The sequence below is a fragment of the Melozone crissalis genome, unplaced genomic scaffold (assembly GCF_028551555.1).
Source record: "Melozone crissalis strain CALT ecotype California unplaced genomic scaffold, PUWL_Pcris_2 ptg000007l_1, whole genome shotgun sequence".
Classification (NCBI taxonomy): domain Eukaryota; kingdom Metazoa; phylum Chordata; class Aves; order Passeriformes; family Passerellidae; genus Melozone; species Melozone crissalis.
In genome coordinates, this window is record NW_026535785.1 from 7148746 (window position 1) to 7168134 (window position 19389).

Genomic DNA, 19389 nt, shown 5'->3' on the forward strand with positions numbered 1-19389 from the left:
GCCCCAGTGCCCTGGGGCAGGGCAAGTTGGGTGTCAGCATAGCTGCCTGGAGGGTGACAGGGGATGTCATGGGAAATAATTGTGATTTCTGGCCCTGCAACTCAGCCAAATGTTGCCAAAATTTGGCTGCTCAGCATGGGATGCATCACCCAAGGTAATAGGAGGTGGCCATACAGGATGGGGGCCACCAAAACCAGGGCTGCCCTGGAAATGGAAACAGCCCTTCCTGTGTGTCTGTGTGTGTGTGTAAATCCACATGTTCCCCATCTCCAGCTGCTGTTGGTTATCTAGGTCCTGACTTCCAGTTTGCACCAGTAAAGACCCATGTCCAGCACTGGAGGCAGATTACAGCAGCTGTGGTGGCCAGGCCATGTTCCCAAATGTTCCCACACCGGATGGGTGTGACAGGGAATGCTAAACCACCCTGTGAGCTGCTCTGCCTAACTGGCTGTGCCTTGTCCCAGGATATCCGCTGTCCCCACCTCGCTGTGTGAGGGACACACCACTGGGCTGGGAGGGAGGCTGCTCTCTGGGTCCCCCCTTGCTGCTTGTCCCTCACCACATTCCCTGAGCCTGGAGGTTTTTGTGCCCCTCCTGTGCAGCTCCTCAGCACCAACAAGCTACTGGATTTTCAGAAGCTTGCTGGGAAGGAAGCACTGCTTCCTCTGGCTCTCCCAGGAACTCTGTCCTCTTGGTGGCTGTGACAGCATGGTGCAGCAGCATGGTGGGGACCACCTCCCTGACACTCCCAACATGACTGGTTCTCACTGCTTTTATTAAATTTCCTGAGTTCAGTGGCCTTGGCAGCATATGGCTGGTGACATGGAGCCTTCTGCCCCACCAAGGAGGAGGTGACAACAGGCACAATGGAGTGCTGGGTCCTGTGCCACTTCCTGATTAGGCTGGACAGAGAGGAGGGATCCTGGATATTTCTGCCTGCATCATGAAGCAGGGCTGCTGGGGCCCTTGCCCCTCTATCCTGTGTGGTGTCACTGTGGGGCTGGGGGCCCCCAGAACTGCTCCCCTCTGTCTGTGATGTGTCTCTGTGGTTTCACTTGTGATTTTTTTAAGCTTGTATAATTTGCCTTCCTCTTCTCAAACCCTGCCTATCACCTTCTGCTGGTTTAAATCCCTGAACACCCGCCATGATGTTCCACCTGGGCAAGAATAACTCCGTGCAGCAGTACCTGATGGGGGCCAACCTGCTGGGAAGCAGCTCTGCAGAGAAGGACCAGGGAGTCTCAGTGGACAAGAAGCTGTCACTTAGCCAGCAGTGTGCCCTGGGAACCAAGAAGGCCATTGGTATCCTGGGATGCACTAGAAAGAGCATTGGCAGCAGGGCAAGATCCTGCCCCTCCATATCTGAGGCCGTATCTCGAAAGCATGTCCAGTTCTGGGCTCCTCAGTACAAGACAAACATGGAGTTCTTGGAGCAGATCCAACAGAGGGATACAAAGATGATTAAGGAATTGGAACATCTCTCTTACAAGGGAAGACTGAGGGAGCTGGAGCTGTTCAGCCTCGAGAAGTTACAACCGAGAGGGGACCTCATCAATGTCTGTCAGTACCTGCAGGGAGGGTGCCAGAGGATGGAACAGGCTCTGCTCAGTGATGCCCAGCAACAGGACAAGAGGCAATGGGCAGAAACTAATGCATGGGAAGTTCCACATGAAAATGAGGAAGAAAAACTTCACTGTGTGGGTGACCACACAAAGGAACAGGTTGCCCAGAGAGGGTGTGGAGTCTCCCTCACTGGAGGTATTAAAAAACCATCTGGACACAATTCTGTCCAATGCCCTCTAGGATGACCCCTTGAGCAGGGAGGTTAGACCAGATGACCCATAGTGGTTCCTTCCAACATTACTGTTCTGTGATTCTTTATCCCCCAACCAGGCATGGACAAGAACACCCTTCTCAAGCATTCATTTTTCCAGCTCTCAGGACAGCTGCTCCAATCCCTTAATCATCTTAGTGGCCTGTATGGTCCTGGGAGGGGAGTAGTTCAGAGCAGCAAAGATGTCCCCAAAAGCAGCAGAGACAGGGACATCCCCCCAGCCCTGCCAGTCACTCATGCCCAGAGCAGGGGCACTGCCATCACCAGCAGAGCAGGGGATTTACAGCTCCCAGGCCAAGCAAGGCCCATCCATCAGTGCTTCCCAGGGTTTCTAAGTACATACCAAGAGGCTGCAGCCTTCACTTCCTCCTTCCTCACTGTAGCAGAGCTTTTTGGGGCTGGCTCAGGCAGAATGTAGCATGTCGTGGTGCGTGTGGTCCCATCTGGGACACCCCCTCAACATGACCACTTCTGGGTGCAGTTTTATCTGCAGATGGGATTGCAGGGAGGGTTAACCAGGGACATTGCTGCATCACTCATCCCTTAGCCTCTTCCACCTGCTTAGGGGGCTGGATGAGCTCCAGAAGGGAAGCACAGTGCTTTTCCCAAAGCACTGCATCACACTGTCAGCTTGAGCAGCAAGAGATGAGGGATGTAGGTCCCAGCTGGCACATGCAACTGCAGACAAGAGCACCTGAGAGGTGGAAAGTGTCCCAGCCCTCTCACACATTTGGTTTGGTTTCTTTTCCCCTTGCAATAACTGCTGAAAAAAACCAGCCCAGTGCTCCAGTGGCCAAAGCCATGAATTTAATTCATTCACCTACCTGGGTGTTCTCCTTGCCCTGCCAAAACCTTGTCCCCTCCCTGCAGCACAATTCCACTTTCCAAGATAAGCTACACCTTGACTGAAGAAATCAGAGCAGGAAAGCAGACTTCTGTCAGGGTAGGCAGGGAGCTGCAGGCCAGGACAAAATGACTCTGCTCCTGGAATTGCAAGGAATAATCCCATTATTTATGTGGCTGTAAGAACATGTGGGGTAAAAACCTCAAACAGATTAACTCAAGAATCTATTGCCCAGCCCCTTGCTGTGAATGGGTCTGTGCTGGCACTGCCAAAGACCTCTGCCTTATGGACACCACCAGGTCACCTGGAATTGGAGGACTGCCATTTCCACAGCACTGAACCTCACACAAAAGGCCTTGATTTTTGGAGCTCTCAGCTTCATGGGTGAACTCCCTGGGAGCCACTTTCACAGCACCCAGGGATAGACCCAGCAGTGCAGAGCACATTTTGCGGCAGCATTTGTTATTTCAAAGGAGACAGTGTGCCAGCACCGCGTTTGTCAGCCAAATCTGTGTCAGCACTTAGAACATCCCCCTCCCGCACGGACGTGCTTGTGCTCAGCAGCTACTTGCTTTTCTTGCAGGAGCTGCAGCCCGTAGGAGGTGTCTGTGTCACAGTTACATTATCCATGTGCTCTGGCTTGGGGAAGATGTTCCTTTTCCCTGCTTACTGCTGGTTTTGTTTTTTTTTTCCCTTTTAATTGGAAGGGTGCATGCGGATTTTGGAGCACTCTGCAGGGCGGCTTTTTACCTGCCAGTCTTGGGAAAGTGTCCTGAGAAGCCCCTGAAGACCATCAGCACAATGTTCCCTCCTCTTGCACAGCATCCAGGCTGGTGCAGCTGCCTGGGTTTGACACTAAGAGCAGCCACCAGCCAGGATGACCCCAAGGAGACACTGCCACTTTGTGGCACTACAAGCTCCAATCAGCCCTTGTGTTAGAAATCACTTAAATCTTGATGCAAAGTCATTTTTGGAGGTTGCAGTTTATGCCTTTCCAGTCTGAGCAATCTTAAAGTTGGACCTCCCACCTTTTCCCAGGCTTGTGGGAAATCATGTTTCCAAGGCACTCACTGGGGCACTTAGAGATGATTGGAACAGCTAAGCAGCCTGAGCTGAACCACAGCAAAGCAACAGCCTCCTCGTGAGCACTGACGTGTTGCTTGCAGGGCTGTCAGGCACATCTGTATGGGCTTGTTCTCCAAGGACCACTCCTGGGGCAACAGCTGGGGCCTTGTTTCACAGAGAGACCAAATGGTGCTCTAGGCAGCCTTCAAAACTTAATTTAAGCTCGACTACTGCCTTCCTTAGAGCTGACTTAGAGTGGTGGCTCCTGAGGGATTGTGAAGGTGATGGAAGCTCAGAGCCGGAATGAGGAGGGTGAGCCCACCCGGGGCCTCAGCAAGGTGGTCGGGAGCTCCTTGGCCTCAGTTCTTTCCCTTGTGCTCATGGGCAAGGTGTCTCTGGGAAAGGCCTCGCTCAGGCAACTTTTCTAGAAGGTGCATCTGCCTCTGGGTGTCTCATTTGGACAGGCTCAGAGACCGATACGCAGGAGCAGTCACAGCTAGGGCCGAAGCTGGGGATTTGAATTCCCTGCAAATCAGCTCAAAAGCGCCTCCAAGTGAGGAAACTCAGGATCAGTAGGGCAGACCCCCAGCACCCGCTGGTGGGTGGCCCGGGACGCTCCCGGCAGGAAAAGTCCATGAATTGGTGCTTGCCAGGACAAAAACCTTCTGCATCCTAAGCAGTGACGTTCCTTCTAGAAAGACGCGACCGTTTGCCACGGAATGGCTCAAACAAAAGGCAGAGGGATCGCTAGCAACCATTTACACCCTGCCCTGGGTGAGTAGTTAAAGCAGGGTAAGAGTGTAAATTCACACACAGCCACTGCTCCTCTCCATTTTGATTCGTGCCTGAGCTAAATTTTGAGCTTAAAGCAGATTCATAGCTACAGACGAAAGATATGCCATTCTCCCAAAAATTGCAGCGTGAGAATTGATGGCTTGACAGCTTAGAATGTACGTGATTTTTAAAAAACTCACACCACAGAAATGTTCTGAGCGGATTCTTCGTGCTGTGCTAGCTTAATTTCCTTCTACACCAACTCATCCAGTGGCTAAACGGAAGGCAATGGATGCGGGGATTTTTTTTTATTTTAGCAAAGCTTTTGATTGTCCAACATTGGACTCAAAAGTCTTTTTGAGGTTACTTCAAATTCGGGATATTGTTTCGATTATTCAAATTTCTCATGCAATGAAAACCACGGAGCTCACAGTTGTGGGCTACACCACCTCTTGAATTAATGGCCACTTTGTGGATATTGTTTTGATTATTCAAATTTCTCATGCAATGAAGACCCAGGAGCTCATGGTTGTGGGCTGCACCATCACCTCTCATAATTAATGGCCACTTTTTACCATTGCTTTGTAGATAATTTATTTCTCCTTCAGCCAAGGCTGCACCCACACAGCTCATCCCCTCTGGCCCCTCGGTAAGCTGCCAATGCCGCACTGAAACAGGCTAATGGACTTATCTTGCTGTCATGTTCCTGAGAGGGAAACTTGTTCTGGGCTGTCAACAAGCTCCAAAGGAGTGCTGGTTCTCAGAGCACAGCCCACGGCGCTCTGCTGCTTTGCAAGGACTTGGGAGAGCTTAGGCTTAGGCAGGAGAAACCCGTAAAGCCGGGTCAGGGCCTGATCTCACTCTCAGCCCAACTCCCCTGGCAGAGGGACCCTCCTCTGCACAGCACAGCTCAGCAAGTCTTCACCATCATTCATCCCAGCATTTAAGGGACAGAGTCTACACATGCTAATGTATGCTAATGTTTTTCTGATGGGTTTGTCGCTTGTTAAGCAGGTTGTGGTAACGCCTGGGCTGTTGAACAGCTTTTACCCCAATGTGCAGTGATATCTCAAGAGGCACAAATTGGAGGAAAGATTTTTAACACTAACAGCCATAAAACTCCCACCACAGGTTAGTGTTGGGGTTTTTTTACATTTAGGTTTCTCTCAGAATTCCTGGCCTTATCGTCCTCCAGCGACTGATGGAGTAAGAGGAACAAAAAAATGCAGCTTCCTTCCAATGTGTCTGATTTTTGAACTATTAATATTTTAACCCATTACTCTTGCTCCATTTCACATAGATTTATGGTAAGGAAATACCAAGAGGATGCAGCATGAGCTCATAGAATTCTCCTCTCCTCAGCTTGCCTGTCAATCAGCTCTGGAGTTGCTACAGCACTGCTGGAGATGAGAAAATATGTTAAACCCAGAAGATTCAGCAACTCAGGAAACTGCAGCAAATAAAAGACAGGCAAGCCCCTGAGTATCCTCACATAAATTCATGCATCTCATCAAGGGTGCCGTGGCTCTTTTCACCTTTTGGGGATAAGCTGTGGACAGAAAACACCATGGTGTCTAACTTCTGATGGAAATCAACCTTGCTGACTTTCCCAGAAGCTCCCCACTGAATACCTGGCAGCACATCTACCATTCCTGCTGTGCTGAAGCTGACTGGAGCTGGTTTGTCCTACTTGATTATGAGCTTGGCAAGCATAAGGTCCTAAAATATACCAGGAAAACACCATCTTCAATCACAGAATTGTGGAATCCTAGGATCTCCTGAGTTGGAGGGGATTCACAAGGACCATCACGTCCAAATCTTGGTCCTGCACAGGACATCCTCTAGAATCACACCACATGCCTGACCTTGTCCAAATGCTTTTTGAACTCTGTCAGGCCTGGTGCTGTGACCACATCCCTGGGGAGTCTGTTCCAGTACCCGGCCACCCTCTGGGTAAAGAATCTCTTCCTAATACCCAGCCTCACTCCCCCTGACACAGGTCCATGCTGTTCCCTTCAGGTTCTGTCACTGGTCACAGGGAGCAGCCACCAGTGCTGCCCCTCCTGAGGGAGCTGAAGCCCACAGAGCTCTGTCCTCAGCATCCTCTGTTCTAGGCTGAACAAGCCAAGTGCCCTCAGCCACTCCTCGCACGGTTTCCCCTCTAGACCCTAATTCCAGACAATTGTTGGTATTTACAAAACTGTCCTATAACCTTCCTGCTGGTTAATTCATGATTGTACTGACTCCTCAGTTTTGGGGTTTCTTCCAGCTTAAGGAAAGTTTTAACCAGGCCAAATCCCTCCTAGCACAGAGGATGGACTTTCTCTGTGCCCTTATTCTCCTGAGGAGCTCCTTCCCACCGAGCTGAGGCACAGCCTCCTGCTTTGGAAGTTTTGCAGAGGTGAAGGGGCACTTTTGGCTGAGGTGAAGGGGTCAGTTTTGGCTGAGGTGAAGGGGTCAATTTGCAGAGGTAAAGGGGGTCAGTTTTGGCTGAGGTGAAGGCGCAGTTTTGGCTGAGGTGAGGGGGTCAGTTTTGCAGAGATGAAGGGGCAGTTTTGGCTGAGGTGAAAGGGGTCAGTTTTGGTTGAGGCGAAGGGGTCAGTTTTGGCTGAGGCGAAGGGGGTCAGTTTTGGCTGAGGTGAAGGATCAGTTCCGGCTGAGCAGCGGCGTGCAGAGCTGGGACTGCCGGCCGCTGTCGGGATCCCGGGGCAGCACTAACCCAGGAGCTGCCCAGCGCTCCCCTCACACCGCCCCGCGCGCTGCCCTGAGGGGAGGGAGGGGCGCTGCCTCCGGCCCCCCCCTCCGCCCGCGCCTCGGCAGCACGTGACGCGGTGACGCACGCACGCACGCACAGGCGCGCGCCGGGTGACGCCGCGGGCCCCGCGCGTTTGAAGTTGGCGCGCGACCCGCGCCCTCGCTCCCGCCCCGCTCTCGCCCCGCCCCGCCCCGCCCGCCCCTCCCAGCCTGCCCCGCGCGGCCGCTTCCCCGCGCGCGCCGGCCCCCCCCGCCCCCCCTTTCCCCCCCGCCCGGGCCGGCGGCCGCGGCAGAGCCGCGCTGGGTGGCGCGTGCGCACTGTGCCCCGCCCGCCGCCATTTTGTGTCCGAAAGCGACTGTGGAGCGATTAAACCGCGGGGCTGGTGCCGGGGCGCTTAAAGCGGCGGCGGCCGCGGCGGGGCGTGCGGGGCGCGGCGGCTCCTCCGCGGAGCCCGCGGGCGGCGCGGGGCGGCGGCGGGGCCCGGCGGCCGGAGGGAGCTCGGCGGGGCGCGGGGCGCAGGTAAGCGGCGGCGGCGGGGGGTTTGCAGTCGCGTTCTCCGGCCTCTAGGTGTCACGATGGGGCTCCGGCGCGGCTGGGGCCCCGCAGCGGCCGCCGCCGGGGCAGCAAGGGGGGCTTTGTCTCCCTCTACCGTCCCCGCGCCGCCGCCGCCGCCACCGCCGCCATTCCCCACAGCGCGGCGCTGGGCTGCGGCACCGCCCGGGCCGCCCGCCCTCCTTCCCTCCCCGGCCGCCGCCACCCGTCGGCCCCGACTCCATTTTCTTTCCTTTGTCTCCTCCACCGCGCCACCGGCGCTGATTAACCGCCCCATTACCGCCCCCTCCCTTCCCTTCCCGTCCCGCACGTCCCTTCCTTCCCCCCCCCTCCCCCGCCCCGCCGGGCCCGCTCCCCTCCCGCCCCGCCACCGCTCCCCCCCTTTCTCGCACCTCCGCGGGGCTCGCCCGGCGCCCTCCGCCCGCCGCCCGTGTCCTGCCGCGCTGTCCGGCCGGGCGCTGCCCGCGGGGACGGCTGCGTGTCCCGCTCCCGCCGGCCGCCGCCTCGCTGCGCTGGCGTGTGCGGCGGAGTGAGAGGCGCTGCGAGGCGCAGAGCGGGACTCGAGCTCCCTCTGCAAGGCAGGCTGAGCAGCGCCATGCAGCAGCACCGGGGCGGGCACGGCTGGGGGGCGCCCGCTCTCGCCGCGGTGACCGGCCGGCAGCCCCCCCGCACCCCCCGCGCCGCTCCCGGAGCGCGGCGGCCCCGCCGTTCTGTGTCTGCCCTTCCCCCCCCCGTCCCGTCCCCGCCACCCCACTTCGGGCCCGGGGTCCCCACGGGGCTTGGGGCTCCGATCGGGAGCGCCTGGGCTGCCACCGAGCCGCCTCGCAGCTGTGTCACTTGCTGGGACCTGGCCCGGCTGCCCGACTCGCGGGGCGCCTCCCCGGGAACCTCCCGGGCCTCCGCAGCCGGGCGCTTGCCCGGGGATGGAGCCCGAAATCTCATGGCAAAGGACGGCGTTATTCCCTCCCTTCCATGGGTCTGTGCTGCTTGGGGGGGGAAGCACAAAACCCGATTCTTTTTGTGATGCAGAGGAGGAAACCGCACATGCTCTGTGTCCAAACGCTTTGCTGTTTGTTCTCTATATCAGCTTTAGATTTCTTTAGAATATATGTTTATATGGTATCGGATTTGGCCTTGTGTTAACCTTGTGAAATGACTTCGGTAGAAGGGTTTTGTCGTGTTGTATGGATCCTTCTCCGTTCAGTGTAATCCTTAGGACTTGCCTGTTGGTGAAAATGAGCTCGCTTTCCTGTTTGTGACTTCCTATTTTTTTGCCGAGCATTTCTCCCCTTAAATACAAGCATGGCTGTTCCTCATCTCTGGCCAGTTACTGAATCCTAGTAATAAACTCCAGAGGTGTCGTTAAAACACTGCATCTAAAACACTGTTTGCCACTTCCAGTGTACGTGTTTTTGTTTCAGTGCAGGAAGTATGTAAATATCGTCTCAAATTCTCCAGTTTATTAAATCTTCTGCCGAGCCTGTTGAATTTGTAGGAGCCCGTTGAGTATTGGAAAGAATTCCGTGCTGTATTCAAGCTGTTCTTACTTAAACGACCCCCCTAACACTTTCCTTCAGTGTACAGGACATCCGCAGAACTGAAAAAAGGAGTCATTTTAGTTTAAGAGCAAAGCAATGCTTGCTGCCTTTTTTTTTTTTCTAGGTTGATGGATTTTTACTTCCATTTTGTTTTTCTTCTGGATGTGTAGGGCCAGCTCAGTTTTAAGGTCATCCGCTGTGCATGGATGGTTATTAGGACACACAGAAAGGCTCAAGAAACTTTGTGGGGTATTTTTGAGGAGTAATATCTGAGCAAAAGATGCAAAACTCAAGTTCCTGTAGCCTCCAGTGGCCCTGCAACTGAAATGATACAGCAAGGCTCGTCCATTTCAGACAGAGCTTGGAGAACTGTCACTAGAGCGTTAAGTTTGCTGGTGACTCGTGCCTGCAGAGTTTCTGAGGGAAGGAGCTATTTCAAGAGCTGTTTTCATGTGAGCAGGCTGGATCTTGACTGTGATCTGTAGCTAATTTGTGTGCATCCTCACCAGCTCTTGGGGCTGCAGGTTCATACCCGCCTGCTGCGCTCCCAGGGCTGTGTCTTGAAACGCCAGAAGCTGACCCGTGTTATTCTTGACTTTGTTCAGCATTTACCTGAAAAATCTAATTGTATGGGATTACTAACTTGCTAAGGAATTTCTGTGCACAGCCGACTCCAGAATTTAATTTCTTCTCCTCCCCTTAGGACTTCATGTCCAAGAACTCCTGCTTTTCTAGATTTTTGGAAGTTGGATGTTGAATATTATTAGGCCTGTCTGTTCTTGGAGCAAAGCCAGCCTATTCCTTGCACTTATCCCTCGTGCTTAAACAGGTTCCACTGACCTCTGGATAGCTCTCCCTGCTCTGTCCAAGCAGGTTTTTGTACCTGAGCTCTTTCAGCTATGTTATTGATTATATTTGCATAAAAACTCCCTAATTCCCCATCCTGCCAGCTCTACCTTCTCTTACCTCTGTACCAGAGAGGGAATGCTTGAGGGAGTAATAAGCTTTAGGATCTCAAATGTGCTTGTAGGTGCCCTAGAAATGTGTGTAATAAAGAGCAGCCACTGCTTTACCTGCACACGAGGACACACACTGACAAAAGCTGAGAACAACCAAAGCTTTGACTGCTTGTTTTGTGTGTGATAACTTACTGAACTGTACTGATTTATTTGCTTAACTGTAAACCCCTGTTCATCCATTTGGCTTTAGTTCAGATGCCCAGTTCACTCTTTGTTATATTAGACCTTGAAATGTCAATACAGTATCAAGCTCTGCTACTCTGTAACCTACATGGTCTTAGAGACACACACAGATCCAGGAAATTCCCTTTTGTTGTTTATATTTAGTGTTGGTAACAATGGCTCGGATCATACGTGGCACTTGTTCTTTCAGGTTTTTTACTGAAACTTAGAAAGAATCTGTCCTGATTATAGCTAAAAATACTGCTTTTTATTGTGCTGAAGGATATTTGAATTTCATTTACAACACTCTGTTCTGCTTCTCCCAGATCTCTCCAGTATTTCACCAGTCTTTAGGAATTAAGTGAGGTATGCTTTTTGCAGACATGTTTAATATGAAAGCTAAAGAGTTGCTGCTCAGCTGAGTGATCTGTTTTTCTCTTATTAACAAAATAACCTCAAAAAGAAGAGCAGAATAAACAGAAGGTGAGTAGGGAGTTCTATGTTTCAGATCATGTTAACATTTAAGTAACTGTACGCAGAACAACTCAGTTTGGGTATCTAATGTAAATTAAAGCTAAAGTGAAGTTTTCCTCAGTTCTATAAAAAATTTGGAAGCTATAAAATCTTAATTTCCTTCCAATGTGGTTCTTAACAGGTGAAAAGAGAAGTAGTGCAGAGCCAGCTCTCCAGAATGGCGCAGTTAACGTGCAGTGGCTTAGGGGACATCTCTGATAGAATGGACTCCCGAAGCATTATTCTCTAACTGTCCCTGCAGGTGAACTTTTGAGTCATAGATAGAGCTGCATTTCTTCTCTAAAGGTTTGTTTTTAGAGATCCCCCCTCAGTTCAAGCCCTCCCACAATTTACTGTCAGCTACCTGAGGACTTCAGTGTGCTGTGTGGGGCTCGTATTAAGAGGTGTGGCCAGGAATGTTTGAAATTATTTTTAAAAAACAAGGGCAGTGATCAGTTAATATTCTGACCAGTGACACCAGCAAGGGTTTGTGTAATGGTAGCAGTGCAGCAAGCTGAACTACAGGGTATTTTTTTCTCCTGTAGTGCAAGTAGCCTGCCCAGATACATATTATATCAGTCAACAGCAGCATCTTATTTTGTTCTGATATAGCTGCAAACTCATGAAATGTCTAAAGCTTCACAGGTTTCGCTGGAAAGCTTTGCTCAAATGTAAAGACAGGGTTAAGTAAGTTCATGTTATACTGAAAATCTTGTTTTGCATATTTTTTCCCATACTGTAAAAAAATTTCTGTTGACATCATTGAATTATGTCAGATTCTGGCAAAACAGGAGGCAAATCCCAGATTGTTTGGCATGTGAATTGCACCCCTGTCTATATTAATAATGCATCATCATTAGAAGCCTGTATATGTCTCAAACATCCACAGGTAAAGTACATTAAAAAAACAAACACAAGCCAAAACTTAACGTGAAAACCCTTTAAAACTGCCCCCCACCAGAGTACATTGGGAGGTGAGAGAGACATTTACCTTGGCATATTGGTATATTTTTCACCACTGGAATATTTTTAACTGCAGTATTGGAAGGGATGTTTTATAGTCAATGCACTTTGGAACAGTAGTGAAATTCCAGGAGGTCAGAGAAGTGCTGATGTGTCAGTTCTGAAAGGAGGTGGAGTGCATGAACATGGCTGTGCAGGGAGGGTGGCAGGTGCCCAAAACACCTTGGGTGTTTGACTAGCTCTGCATGGTGTTAACACACATGTAGTTCATGTTATTACCAGTTCTCCCATTTATTCTTAGTACATAATTTAGTTAAAGTGTTAATCCCAGTAACAAAGGCTTTAAGAAAACAAGAGCTTGTTAAATATATTTTTTGACTCCTTTAAAGGACTTGATCATGATGACCTTACTATATATTAATATTAGTACTGAGTATCAGTAAATGCCATTTAGTTCAGGATTAATCTGGGGGTGTACAAGAGTGAATAGTTTCCATGGATATTCAGCAAAAACTAGTAACTGCTTGTCACAATTTATTTTCATTAATGATTTTGTTGGTGAAAAATGTACTTAAAAACTGTTCATTATAAACTTCTGGTTCATGGAAAATCACTGGGCACTGAGGCAGCCATTGTGATTGTCAGGTGGAGTAAATCCAGTCCAGTGTGTGCTAAGGCTGCTGCATGTAAAGCTGTGCACCTGGGAACCAGGTATTCTAGCTGAATTGAAATCAAGGCACGTGGTATCCTAGAAAGCAGTGATTGAAGTGTGTTTTGGAGTCATAGTGAATAAACAGCATAAACACAAGTTTCCAAGGTGATGCTGTGACAAAGAACCTAACGTGGTTCTTAAATGCATTAGTGGAGTAAGCATGGGTGTGTTCTTGCCCATCTTGTGGGATGGGATGAAGTCATTCCCAAAATCCTACATATGGTTTTGGCCTCAGCACTCAAAACCCTCAAAAAAATTACTGTGTGAAATTAATCTCAAATTTGATGGAAAACTAAGCTGTATTGCCATGCAGTAAAATGCTAAACATGTGCTGTGCAGCTTCTCATCAAAACTGAGGTGACTTAATGAAAGTCCTCAGATATGTCCCTTACAAAATAATACCAGATATTAGTGATACTGGATATTAGTGATTAGTGATCTTGTTCTAATCTTGCTGACAAGCACAATATGAATTTGTAACCCAATAAGTTCAATTTAAAAGGCTTAAGTTCCTCACAGGGAGAGTGGTTAACTAATGGATTGATATCAAGAGCAGTCATATATTTCTTTATTTCTTAACATCTTTGAATCAAGATTGTGGGGAAAAAAACCCTGAAAATTGCTTCAGGCAGCTGCAAGGTGCTGACCTTTTCTTGTTTCATGTATATTTAGAGAACTGTCATTCATGAGAGCTCAGGCTTGGTGATAAACCAGGGGTGCTAAAGAAAAAGGTTGGATAGCAGCTTGTCTTCTCTTTCTCCTAAACCACCTTTCCTCTTTTTGAGCAGAGAGAGGTTTAGGACTTTTCCTTTTCAATCAAGAATATGATCAAACCAGTAAAAGTTCTGAATGGGGGAAAATAAGCAGGTATTGATATATATTGGAGATGTGTCAAATAGTGTCCTGAATACTCAGTCCAGACTTGTGGCTAATACATCCTGATCTGAGGCTGTGGCACTGGGGAGCTGTTGGAAAGATAAATGTTACTTCTCTGCTGCCAGGACAAGCTGCTGGCTCATGTCCAGCTCACTGCCTACCAAGCAGCCCAAGGACCTTGGCACAAGCACTGCTGCCCAGACAGTCTTTGTATCAGCAAAGGGGTTCTTCCTTCCTGCTTCTAAGCATGGAAAATGCACAGAGGGTGAAGCAAGGTGATTTTATTGAATCCACTAAAGAAAACATAGCTCCATAAAGTTTTGTGTTACATAAAATTATGTATTGACTCATTTTATATATTGCATTTGTTGTTTGTTGTGTGGAATTATATTATCTGCAGTGATCCTAGTTTTCAACTGGATGCTGAGTAAAATACTGACTTAATCAGGAATTAAACTAGGAAGCATAAAGCTGTGGAAGAAGGAGTAAACAACTCAATAATTTTAAGCTATGTTAATGCCTTGTGTGTGGAGATTTGACACAAGTGTTTGACACTTTCTGAGCTCTCAGGGATGTTACAGTGAGCAACTTGATGGTGGCATAAGCATTTCTAGGTGGAGATTGCTGGAAGCTAAGGCTTTTTTTCCCATCTTACATTAAAAAGGTGAAAAGGGGATATGTAATCTTGAGAACTCAGAGCTACAGAGCAAACTTGCATGTAATCCATGTGCTCCTCTGTGTGGTAATTTCAACAGAAGCACATGATGCTTGAGTTTGGCAGTTCTGGTTTTTCCTGGCTGTTCATTAGAAGGTGAATGGAGTCACTGCTGCTGCCCCTTGAGTTCTTCACAGAACTCAGTCTGTGCCCAGTCTGGCTGCTGTGCTTCACACAGGGCCAACTTCTTGGGTAAATGCAGGGAGTTTTGTGGTGAGCCTATAGCTTGTAGGAGTAAAAAATGAGGTAAATCCACCACAATTGATGGGAAACCTTCTTTTGGTAAGAGACTGTGGAGACACTGTAGGTTCAGAAGGGGATCCACAAGTCCAGAGGCAATGATCCCTAATCCCCTGACTGGATGTTGGGATAAGGGTGGTAAACCACAGACATGACTGATTGCTCTCCCTACACACAGTTTCCTGCTGGAGTTTTTGGAGACAGACTGCTGCTCTAAATGGACAGTGATCTGTCCTTGTAGGGCTTTTTTTTTTTATGCTCATGTTGGATAAAGGAAATTTTTTTCATTTTTTCCCAACCTATTGATAAAAGCTATACAAGGAAATTTACAATTCTTGCTATTTTGGGAATAAACACCAAAGCATTTAGAGAGGTGAAAGTCAAGGCTTCTCTGGAAAATTAGGTTGGCTTGCATCAGGATTGTTGTGACCCCATCTCCTTCCACATGTGTGCTGGCAGTTGCATCCCCAGGTGATGAGCTGGTCAGCAGAATTTCCTTCATGAGAGCAATAGGTGTAAGTGGATGTGGAAAAAATGATGCCTCAAGTTTGAGTTGAGTCTTCATGGAACCATGCCCCAAAATATTTTGGGGTAAGTAGAGGCTTTCTGTGAGGGAAGCCAAGAGTACAAGTAGTAATAGCAGCATTGGGCTATTTGTAAACATTTTTTACTCTTTTGAAATGGAGCTGTAAACTTCCCTGTATGTTTAAAATTGTTGTCCAGGCAATTGAATTCTCCCATTGTTTAATGTTGAAAGAGACATGGTTTGTCTGGACTGGCTCCTGGAAGAGCCTTTTACTGCAGTAGAACCAGTAGTGATTTTTGGCCAATTACTTCAGCTTCTTATATAGTTTTTCTGTCTCCTTGTATTTGATTTGCAAAGCTCTTCCCTTGAAACCACTTCTAACATCCAGAGATTTAAAATGAAAGCAGGAAATGCTACTGAATTAAAAATACCCCCTGGTTTTGATTGTATAATTCCATGACATAAGTTAGCAGTATCACATTTTAACCAGTAGCTTTCTCCTGTGTTCTAAACTGTTTGCAGTGGAAGTGCAGTTTGAACTTCAGTTTTACTTTCTCAGTATATACTGCAAGAAAACCCCTTAAAGGCACTTCAGGAGTTTCCAGATTACAGGTTGGAAAAAAATGACATTTTTGAAGGCTAGTAGTTTCAAAGCTTATCAGATTATTAAAACCTTTCTTCTTTTCTTTTCTTTTTGGAGGATGGAAGAAGTTAGTGTTATCCAGCATTCCTGCTGAGTATATAACTTACTGCCACTTCTGATCTTTGAAGAGAGATTTTTCGCTTCCTGTGGCAATACTGAATACTCAAAAGGTACTCATTGATTACTTGATCCCTGCCTATCTTCCATGTTTATTAATACTCTTCTCTCCTTCCTGCCAAAGAGTGACTGCTGTTGACTCCTGCCTGCTCTGAGCTACCTGGAGCATTACATGGTCCCAGACTACTTTATGCTTTGCTCCTGTAGTGTGTGTCCTGTTAAAGCAGCTGCATCCTCTCCTTGTCCTACCAACATTTTGACCTACATGAAGAAGAATTTGTGAGCCTCCATGACAGTATGGTGGAGCCAACAATGAAATATTTCGATGTCTCACTTGCCTGATGTGACATCTGTAATGGTTTTGGAGACATCTGCTTTGAGTGGCTTGTGCAGACAAATCCTTAGTGATGATTTCTCCATCTCTCAAAGGAGAGAGATGGCCTTGAATGTTTGTCCTGCTGTGTTCCAGTCTGGCTCTTCCTGGTTAGAAGTGCTGGATCCAGTGCAGTTGTTGGTCACTGTGATGTGCTGCCTCTGCAAACAGGCTGTCCTGAGGCAGCCAGGGGAGAGTTTTCATCTGTTTTTTGTCACCTTTCCTGTTGCCTATTTGACAAGATACAATTTCTTGTTAACACCTTGGGGAAAAGAGGATACAGTAGCCCTCAATACTTTAAAGACAGATTTTTTCCTTTTTTATTAGTTTAGATTTATTCACTGTGGACCTGGGTTTTCTCCTGCAAATTATAAAAAAAGTAGTAAAGTCTCTTGTCGATACTGCTTCATCCTTTTCTTACTGAAGTCCCTATAAGACTCTTGTCTGCTGTGGATCTTTGTACTTCATAGCACATGTGATTCTCTGTCTCCTAAACAATAAACCACAGTATTTGTGCTTTTCTAATGTTGTTCCCTTTAATACTGGGTGTATTTGGATATCCACCACTCTGAAAGTGCTGGTCCCCAGTAGATTGCTGAGAGTTACACTACATCTGTTCATTTGCTGAAGAACTGATCAGTATATGAGAGCTTGCAGAAGTGTTCCAGGGCCTCTACATCTTGTGTGGAAATGAGTGCTGAACCAGTAAATGTCAGTCCTAGGAGCATCGTAGTTATAACTGCATAGATGGAAAAATGTCTCAATGTTTTGGGTTTGAAGTTTAAGCATATCCTTCATTTTATGTAGTGCCAGAGAATGGTAAAATAATTTTGGTTGGGAAGGACTTCTTGTGGTACCCTGATTCAATCCCTGACTCAGTGCAGGGCCAGCACTGATGCTAGATGAGGTCAATTAGGGTTGTATTTAGGAAATATTTTAGTTTCCACAGCATCTCTGAGCAACCTGTTCCAGTGTTTGACCACTCATTGTTGCAGCTGGTCTGTTGCACTTGTCCTTTGACTCTCTGCTTCCAAGAGTGTGGCTCCATATTCTCTTTGCTTCCATTTGGAGGCAGCAGTAGGATCTCCCCATATTTTTTTCACAGCTAACTCTGTCATTCTTCTGTGTAGATCTTGTATTCCAGCCACCTCATTGTTCTGGCAGCCTGCTGGTGTGTTCTTTCCATGTGTTCTAAGCTCAGCAGTGGACATGTGAAGCACTTCAGCTTTTCATTTTATGCCTGTTTTCCTTCAAGCTCTTCAAACATTGCCCAAATGTCAAAGCTCTGATGGAATGTAAATTCACGCAAGTTATTTTATGCCAGAAGATAATGCACCAGGTATTAATATACCAGATATTTAACAGAAGTTCAGTGTCATCTCTGCAGTAAAGGAGAGCAGAAGTGACTTACTCTCCCTTTGGGATGTTCCCTTGGAGTGGATCAGAACAGGAGAACCTTGCATTTTTGGAGCTCCCTGGATTTTACATTAGTAGGTTGATACTTCTTGAGTGGTGTCCAAGCAGCTTCAAAACATCTCTTAAACTCCAGTAACTTATTTCCTTAATGAGAATCATTACCTTGTAAACAGAGAGGGGCAATGGCTGTGCCTTGCATTAACTCACCACCAGTGCTAATCTGCAGAGATCCCTGTGAAATGTTCTCTATTTGTGTTGTCTTCAGTGTAGAAAAGAGCTGCAATTACTGGTTTGTTTTCTCTTTCCCCTCATAAGAGTTTGGGTATAATCTTGATTTAAAACAGCTTTCTTCACAGTTAAATCATTTTCCAAGCAGAAGATTAGTTTTGAAAAATGGAAGAAAACTGATTCTTCTTGATTCAGAATTTCAGGAAACCCAAAGTGGATAAACAGATGCTTCCATTCAATTCAGTGTGTTCTGTTGTCCTCTTGTGTGTGTGACAAAACTTCTAAGGTGATAATATTCCAGATGGGAGGTGTTAATTTTGTATCAAATGTCTTCTGAAGGTAGAAATCCTTCTCTCTTAAGGCTTTTCTGCATTAATTGAAAAGTTTGTAAAGTTCAGGAAATCTTTTCCAGTGTTGCACAGAACCTGGCAAGGATGCAGCTTCCATCAGCAGTCTCAATATGCCCTTAGCAGTGGAGCACACCCCGTGTATCCTCTGAGCATCCTCTTTCCTGGTCAGGGCCTGTATGTAGCATTTGTGATTTTTGCAGAGTGAGTGTTAAATAAAAAGAGATAATTTCCAAATTTTTTTAAAAGCTCACTATCACTGAGCATCCACAGCTCCAACAAACCTCTTATCAGTAATGCTCTTTGAAGCTGGTAAACAATTAAAAATAGACTTGCCAAGTAATAAATGCAGGACCCAGACTTGAGTGCCTTGTACTAAATAAATGACAGAAGAACCTGGAGGGGAAGCACTTAAATTCAAAGGGTGTGAAATCCAACTAGTGTGAAATCCAACACTGCTTGGCCTTCATTGCTGAGTGCAGCAAGAATACATGCCTCTCTTGAGAATCACTGCTCTGGACTTCCTTGCCATTCCCAGGGTTTTGAGCATGTGTGCACACTGCACACTGACAAGGATTACAGAAAGGAGTAATGTGCTGTCTTGTAAATTCTGTATTTCTGTAAATGTGGGTATTTTAAGCCCTTAATTGATAAGGGTAATGAAGCTTGCTTCAGTGAGCAGAGAGCCTTGTCTTCCTCAGGGTGGCAAGGTTAGGACTGTGTTAGAGCTGATTTTGTTATTTGATATAAGCAGTAGATCCACTGCTGCATTGACACTGTAAGGAGTGATATTTGCTCTCATTTACACCTCTCAGCAGTAAAAACTCCTTGTGTGTGATGTGCTGTTCCACAGCACAGGACAGAGAGGCCATCTGAAGTAGGCAGAGCTGGCTCTAAAATGTCACATTGCTCTTGTAATCTGATGTGAGGCATCCAGAGCTTTAGGTTGTCAGAACTGTGAATGCTAAAGAGTTTGAGAACAAGTAGGTAGAGGAGCTTGTAAAATGAGTTCAGTCATCCTAGTGAAAGTATTAAAGCTGATTAAAATACTCCTTTGGTTTTGCTTATGGCTCTTTTGGTAAGTGAAGGGGTCCTCAAGCAGTTATCAGTTCTCTTAGGGGTGTGGGACTACACCTATGTTAAACAAGCATTAAATATTGAACACTGCTTTTATTTC

General features: G+C 47.6%; 1 protein-coding gene across 5 annotated transcripts in view; it reads left to right on the top strand.

The window, feature by feature from the left end:
* The first annotated feature begins 7758 nt into the window (after nt 1-7758).
* The window catches only part of CTCF (CCCTC-binding factor), a 34162-nt gene continuing 22531 nt past the window's right edge, over nt 7759-19389 (top strand). For 3 of the 5 annotated variants that reach the window (XM_054269351.1, XM_054269352.1, XM_054269354.1), the window contains exon 1: nt 15798-15901. The gene's annotated coding sequence lies outside the window, so the exon portion shown is untranslated. Of the gene's footprint in view, nt 7792-15797; nt 15902-19389 lie in introns of those variants that run through there. The other 2 variants (XM_054269355.1, XM_054269356.1) reach the window with 2 other exon arrangements.